Source organism: Centruroides sculpturatus, unplaced genomic scaffold, assembly GCF_000671375.1.
Source record: "Centruroides sculpturatus isolate CEXI.00-Female unplaced genomic scaffold, Cexi_2.0 scaffold1474, whole genome shotgun sequence".
In the NCBI taxonomy this organism is placed as follows: Eukaryota; Metazoa; Arthropoda; class Arachnida; order Scorpiones; family Buthidae; genus Centruroides; species Centruroides sculpturatus.
The window spans coordinates 114178-121154 of NW_019385938.1; the positions used below are offsets into that span (position 1 = coordinate 114178).

The window sequence follows — 6977 nt, forward strand, 5'->3', positions numbered from 1 at the left end:
ACATGTCTTTAATGTTGTACATTGTTACTGTACTTTCATGGAATTTTTTGGGTTCTTTTCCCGTGATAATAAATTTGGTAGTATAATCTTAGCTCAGTAAAACTTCTGTATAGAGCCGATCGAAATAAATTACTATACTAAATATCATCATTCTCGATTTTCATGTCGTCAGAGAAATCACTCCTCTAATTCGGACTTTCGTAAACTCGAATAGCTTTCACCTCCTATTAATCTGAGTTAACGAGGTTTACTATATATTATGTGACGTGTTCTATCACAATTGATTCAACTTCCATGATTCACTACTAGACTGCCAATAGAAAATCTACAATATTCTGAATATTTATTCAGAGTTCCCTTATCTTATTAATTATATTTTAGACATAAAAATATTGTTGATATAAAGCCTTAGGCGGCTAACTCTAAATTTTGCAGTTTTTCAATAATAAATTATTTATTAGATTTATTAGATTATTTCAATAATAGATTATTCATATTATTTTCAACATGTTCCATTTGGAATCATAAGCAGATATGTAAAGTTTCAAACGGTTACATAAAATAGCATATTTTTGGTGGAAATTTTTCCCACCAAAAATTTTATGTAATCAAAAATTACGGTTTCACAGTTAACCGCGTATGGTTCTTTATCCACGTTATTATTATTAAAATGTTTTATTAATATATATTATAGAGATTTGATGAGGTTTGTATTCCTTTTGTATAATCCGTTTATATAGAAACTGTAAAAATATATTTACTTAAAATAATATTCTATTCTATTTTTCGAAGAAATAGTTCAAAAGCAACGCAAATTTTTCTTTTCAATTGGGCCTAATAACGTCTGAATTACTCAACGGAATATTGGACTACAGAAAAAAGAGTAAGTACGAAACACTTAATACAGTAATAATATTAATTTTATGCCATTTATGATGTTAAAATTGGATATGTTTGCAACAAAATGCTTATATCTTAAATGAAGTGCTTGTTTCCTTCGTATTCTATAAATGTGTTTAATCTCTAGTGTTACTTACAGATTCGTTAAAGTTCATTCCTTGTATTTTATGATTAAGGTAGAAAATTTTATATTTTATAAGTTATGAATGTAAATAGTTAATTTAAATAAAAATATTAACATCTGTTCAGTAGTGGGATTTTCTCTAAATTGAATTTTCATTTCAATAGAGAACAATCCTCGACGTAACGAATACAAATGCTGGTCACGAAACTAATTTATCGGTGATACTTTTCTGTATGAATCCGATAATTTACAAAAATAAGGGTCTGATTTTGTAACGTCATAAAATTATTATGTATGTATGGACCATAAAATCATTTTTATCTGGGAGACTTTATAACGTGGTTAAATTGTTCTTCTATGTGCGTTTTCTCCCAGTATTTATTAATCGGAGTCACTGAGTCTGAAGAAATTATTTGTACTTTAAAGAATTAAATTATAAAAAAAAGTAATAAAATCAAAGTGATATTGAAAACATTTTTGAATTTCATTAATTATCAGAAATTAAATGAATAATTTTAAGATATGAACCCGCTAAACAGTCCTATATTTTATAAGCTGCTATAGAAGAGATTATTGTTCTCGATATTATCTATGCAACGATCGATGGAAGACAGTATTTAAATATATAGGTCTATAAGATTTTCTTCGTGACCTGTTTACATGTATCGTTTGCTAAGTGATATTTCACGGAAACTCAAAAATGGTCAAGATGATTTTATCTTTTGGGTAGAATTGAATTCAGAAACAAAGTTCTGTTGCGCTTTTTTTTTTTTTTTTTGTTTGTTTTGTTTTAATCTAACGATAGTTAATTCTTTTGCCATTTAAACATAGAAAATAATCACAAAATAAATTTTTTCCGGAGAACTGGAATTTAGATGTTAACAGTCCAATAAAATAGGGATCACGCGACGATAGGATTTTGAGAAGTTTATTATTGGTTTCCTTAGAAATTTGTCAACGAATTTGTTTATATTAATTTAAATGGGAAATACATTTTCAATTCCTTTTTACTTCTAAATATTATGGTAGTTGCTATGTACAACTACCGAAGAATAACATTAATTAAACATTCATAAGTATGACATTCGCCAGATATTCGAGATAATTTGCATTAACTGTTAATGCGTTTGAAGATCTTACTTTTAGAAAAATCGAAAATTGATGGAAAATCGAATTAATTCGATCGAGAAGTTTCCTTCTACAATTTAACGAGTTGTACACTCGTCAAAATGTAGAAGAAAAACTGGATACTCCTGTGTTATAGTATTTATTGTTTATTGAACTGGGCGGACGCATTGTGTTTCGTGCACGAATTTTAATTTGAGACACGCGAGGGGCGACGTCGTCATGGCGACTGACTAAAAAACTGTATTAAAACCTTCTAGAATGAGTGTGGACGTTGTCGTTAACTTCGTTCTTGGTTCTATTATACTCTTCGATTTACTATTACTCCACAATCTAATTTCTTCTTAATAATTTCTTCTTGATCGTGTCGAGAAGAAAAATTCCCGTAATATCCATATTTAAACGGTTAGTTTTTTTTATTTTTTATGTTTTAAAATGTCGATATGCATTATATATAAAAATTGTTAGAATTTTCTAGTTCCTTCCTATAAGAAACTAGAAATATTTAAATGTTCTTATACTGTAATTTAATTGTCTTGTATAAAATTTTATAACTATTTTAACATTTAAATATAAATGTTCTAATTTTGCTTAATTTTAAATTTAAACGTAACTACTGTAGATCTAAAAGTTATAATTACAATGTTAAATTAACTGTACAAATACTTTTGTATTTTTATATTTTTCAACCGACAACTCGCCAGCTATTCGAGTTTTTTAATTGTAAGAGAAAAATTATGGATTCAAAGTAAATTTAAAGGTTTCTTATAGCCTATACGTTCCTATTCAATTGATACGAAAACGGAAATATATTAAAAAGACGAGATAATTTAAAATTGTCGACTTTTAAAGCAAAATGCATTTATAAGCCTATAATTTGTTTTTGATACCGAGAAGATAAAAAATATACACATTTTAATTAAACTGTAGCAAGGTATCATACAATAGCATTCCACTTATTATGTCATCTACTAAAACGTTATAACACAATAGGAAACACAATAAATGCTACCTATCTTCAATGCCTAAGCATCTACAAAGCCAATAAATTAAATATGTTTAAGCTCTAAACAATTTTTAATTGGCTTGTATATATACTATTACATAATACAATATATAAGTTCCATATAGGCATACATCTATATTAATATGCCTAATAACGTCTGAATTACTCAACGGAATATTGGACTACAGAAAAAAGAGTAAGTACGAAACACTTAATACAGTAATAATATTAATTTTATGCCATTTATGATGTTAAAATTGGATATGTTTGCAACAAAATGCTTATATCTTAAATGAAGTGCTTGTTTCCTTCGTATTCTATAAATGTGTTTAATCTCTAGTGTTACTTACAGATTCGTTAAAGTTCATTCCTTGTATTTTATGATTAAGGTAGAAAATTTTATATTTTATAAGTTATGAATGTAAATAGTTAATTTAAATAAAAATATTAACATCTGTTCAGTAGTGGGATTTTCTCTAAATTGAATTTTCATTTCAATAGAGAACAATCCTCGACGTAACGAATACAAATGCTGGTCACGAAACTAATTTATCGGTGATACTTTTCTGTATGAATCCGATAATTTACAAAAATAAGGGTCTGATTTTGTAACGTCATAAAATTATTATGTATGTATGGACCATAAAATCATTTTTATCTGGGAGACTTTATAACGTGGTTAAATTGTTCTTCTATGTGCGTTTTCTCCCAGTATTTATTAATCGGAGTCACTGAGTCTGAAGAAATTATTTGTACTTTAAAGAATTAAATTATAAAAAAAAGTAATAAAATCAAAGTGATATTGAAAACATTTTTGAATTTCATTAATTATCAGAAATTAAATGAATAATTTTAAGATATGAACCCGCTAAACAGTCCTATATTTTATAAGCTGCTATAGAAGAGATTATTGTTCTCGATATTATCTATGCAACGATCGATGGAAGACAGTATTTAAATATATAGGTCTATAAGATTTTCTTCGTGACCTGTTTACATGTATCGTTTGCTAAGTGATATTTCACGGAAACTCAAAAATGGTCAAGATGATTTTATCTTTTGGGTAGAATTGAATTCAGAAACAAAGTTCTGTTGCACTTGTTTTTTTTTTTTTTGTTTGTTTTGTTTTAATCTAACGATAGTTAATTCTTTTGCCATTTAAACATAGAAAATAATCACAAAATAAATTTTTTCCGGAGAACTGGAATTTAGATGTTAACAGTCCAATAAAATAGGGATCACGCGACGATAGGATTTTGAGAAGTTTATTATTGGTTTCCTTAGAAATTTGTCAACGAATTTGTTTATATTAATTTAAATGGGAAATACATTTTCAATTCCTTTTTACTTCTAAATATTATGGTAGTTGCTATGTACAACTACCGAAGAATAACATTAATTAAACATTCATAAGTATGACATTCGCCAGATATTCGAGATAATTTGCATTAACTGTTAATGCGTTTGAAGATCTTACTTTTAGAAAAATCGAAAATTGATGGAAAATCGAATTAATTCGATCGAGAAGTTTCCTTCTACAATTTAACGAGTTGTACACTCGTCAAAATGTAGAAGAAAAACTGGATACTCCTGTGTTATAGTATTTATTGTTTATTGAACTGGGCGGACGCATTGTGTTTCGTGCACGAATTTTAATTTGAGACACGCGAGGGGCGACGTCGTCATGGCGACTGACTAAAAAACTGTATTAAAACCTTCTAGAATGAGTGTGGACGTTGTCGTTAACTTCGTTCTTGGTTCTATTATACTCTTCGATTTACTATTACTCCACAATCTAATTTCTTCTTAATAATTTCTTCTTGATCGTGTCGAGAAGAAAAATTCCCGTAATATCCATATTTAAACGGTTAGTTTTTTTTATTTTTTATGTTTTAAAATGTCGATATGCATTATATATAAAAATTGTTAGAATTTTCTAGTTCCTTCCTATAAGAAACTAGAAATATTTAAATGTTCTTATACTGTAATTTAATTGTCTTGTATAAAATTTTATAACTATTTTAACATTTAAATATAAATGTTCTAATTTTGCTTAATTTTAAATTTAAACGTAACTACTGTAGATCTAAAAGTTATAATTACAATGTTAAATTAACTGTACAAATACTTTTGTATTTTTATATTTTTCAACCGACAACTCGCCAGCTATTCGAGTTTTTTAATTGTAAGAGAAAAATTATGGATTCAAAGTAAATTTAAAGGTTTCTTATAGCCTATACGTTCCTATTCAATTGATACGAAAACGGAAATATATTAAAAAGACGAGATAATTTAAAATTGTCGACTTTTAAAGCAAAATGCATTTATAAGCCTATAATTTGTTTTTGATACCGAGAAGATAAAAAATATACACATTTTAATTAAACTGTAGCAAGGTATCATACAATAGCATTCCACTTATTATGTCATCTACTAAAACGTTATAACACAATAGGAAACACAATAAATGCTACCTATCTTCAATGCCTAAGCATCTACAAAGCCAATAAATTAAATATGTTTAAGCTCTAAACAATTTTTAATTGGCTTGTATATATACTATTACATAATACAATATATAAGTTCCATATAGGCATACATCTATATTAATATTTCTACGAATATAACTAGTAGCGTGTATTTTTGAAGATAGTTTTGATGCATGGTAACTATTTATGATATAACAAACCTTTATATATATTAAATTTTTAACTTAAATAAATTAAAAAAATTGATAGTAATTTTTATTTTATTTATTTATCTATTTTCATTTTAAAATGTCTCTCATAAACTTTAATTGAGCTTGGTCTTTCGAATTTCAAGTAAAGACAAAGATATTAAAAAATTAATTTTAAATATTTTAAACTTTTTTCTATTTTTACATTTCTTGTTTTTAAATATTCTTTTATTTAAAACAAATTAAATAAATTAAGTTTTCGTATTCAAGATATATGTAAGAAAAAATAAATATTCAAAACGTATTGTGTACTACAGTAGGATCTCAGCTACTATTAAAGGTGTTTATATATTAAAATACTTTGCTGGAATTGTAATATTGTTCATATTTGAAACGTTTTAAATTTACGTTTCAAGAATATCTGTCTCGATTTTTAATCGATTTTTGCAGAATGAATAACTTTACAACTTAAGCATAGATAATATATTCTATAGAATGATTTATATCGAATGTCATACAATTCGTTAATATAGTATTGATATTTGCTAAAATATAAATTATATATCAATTAATATTATATTATTATTAATTTAAAATAAAATTGTTTCTTCTGATTCTATGTCACGACTTGGTGCATTTATAGACACTTGGCAAATAATTCCATCACCTACATTTACTTCTTACAGAAACGCGTTTCGGGCTTTCGCCCCTCTTCAGTCTGTTACGTCGATAGTTGAAAAGAGATAAAAAGGATGCAACAATAGTACACAAAGAAAAAAATTGGTACAAAAGGAAATTCAAAGAAAGCTACGAAATTACCATAGACAAAAATAATATTAACAAGAACCTTAGCATCGACATCCATAAAAACTGGCTTCAATTATTAAAATAAAATAGAATGTTTATACAGTCGCAGGCGAGGCTGTGTGCAACACTCGGAGAAGGGTAATGTTACAAATTACGAGGCATGCGGGGGAGTCCGTCAAGTCGGGAAAAAAGAGGGGAGGGGAAGGGAGCGGGAAGTACGGACACACAAGTCACAACTATCGACGTAACAGACTGAAGAGGGGCGAAAGCCCGAAACGCGTTTCTGTAAGAAGTAAATGTAGGTGATGGAATTATTTGCCAAGTGTCTATAAATGCAC

General features: G+C 27.4%; 1 protein-coding gene across 3 annotated transcripts in view; it reads left to right on the forward strand.

Moving 5' to 3' along the window:
• Nucleotides 1–627: 627 nt before the first annotated feature.
• The window catches only part of LOC111612701 (cadherin EGF LAG seven-pass G-type receptor 3-like), a 58206-nt gene continuing 51856 nt past the window's right edge, over nucleotides 628–6977 (forward strand). Inside the window, exons 1-2 of one of the 3 annotated variants that reach the window (XM_023353943.1) lie at nucleotides 628–706; nucleotides 793–883. The gene's annotated coding sequence lies outside the window, so the exon portion shown is untranslated. Of the gene's footprint in view, nucleotides 707–792; nucleotides 884–3303; nucleotides 3352–4668; nucleotides 5023–6977 lie in introns of those variants that run through there. The other 2 variants (XM_023353942.1, XM_023353941.1) reach the window with 2 other exon arrangements.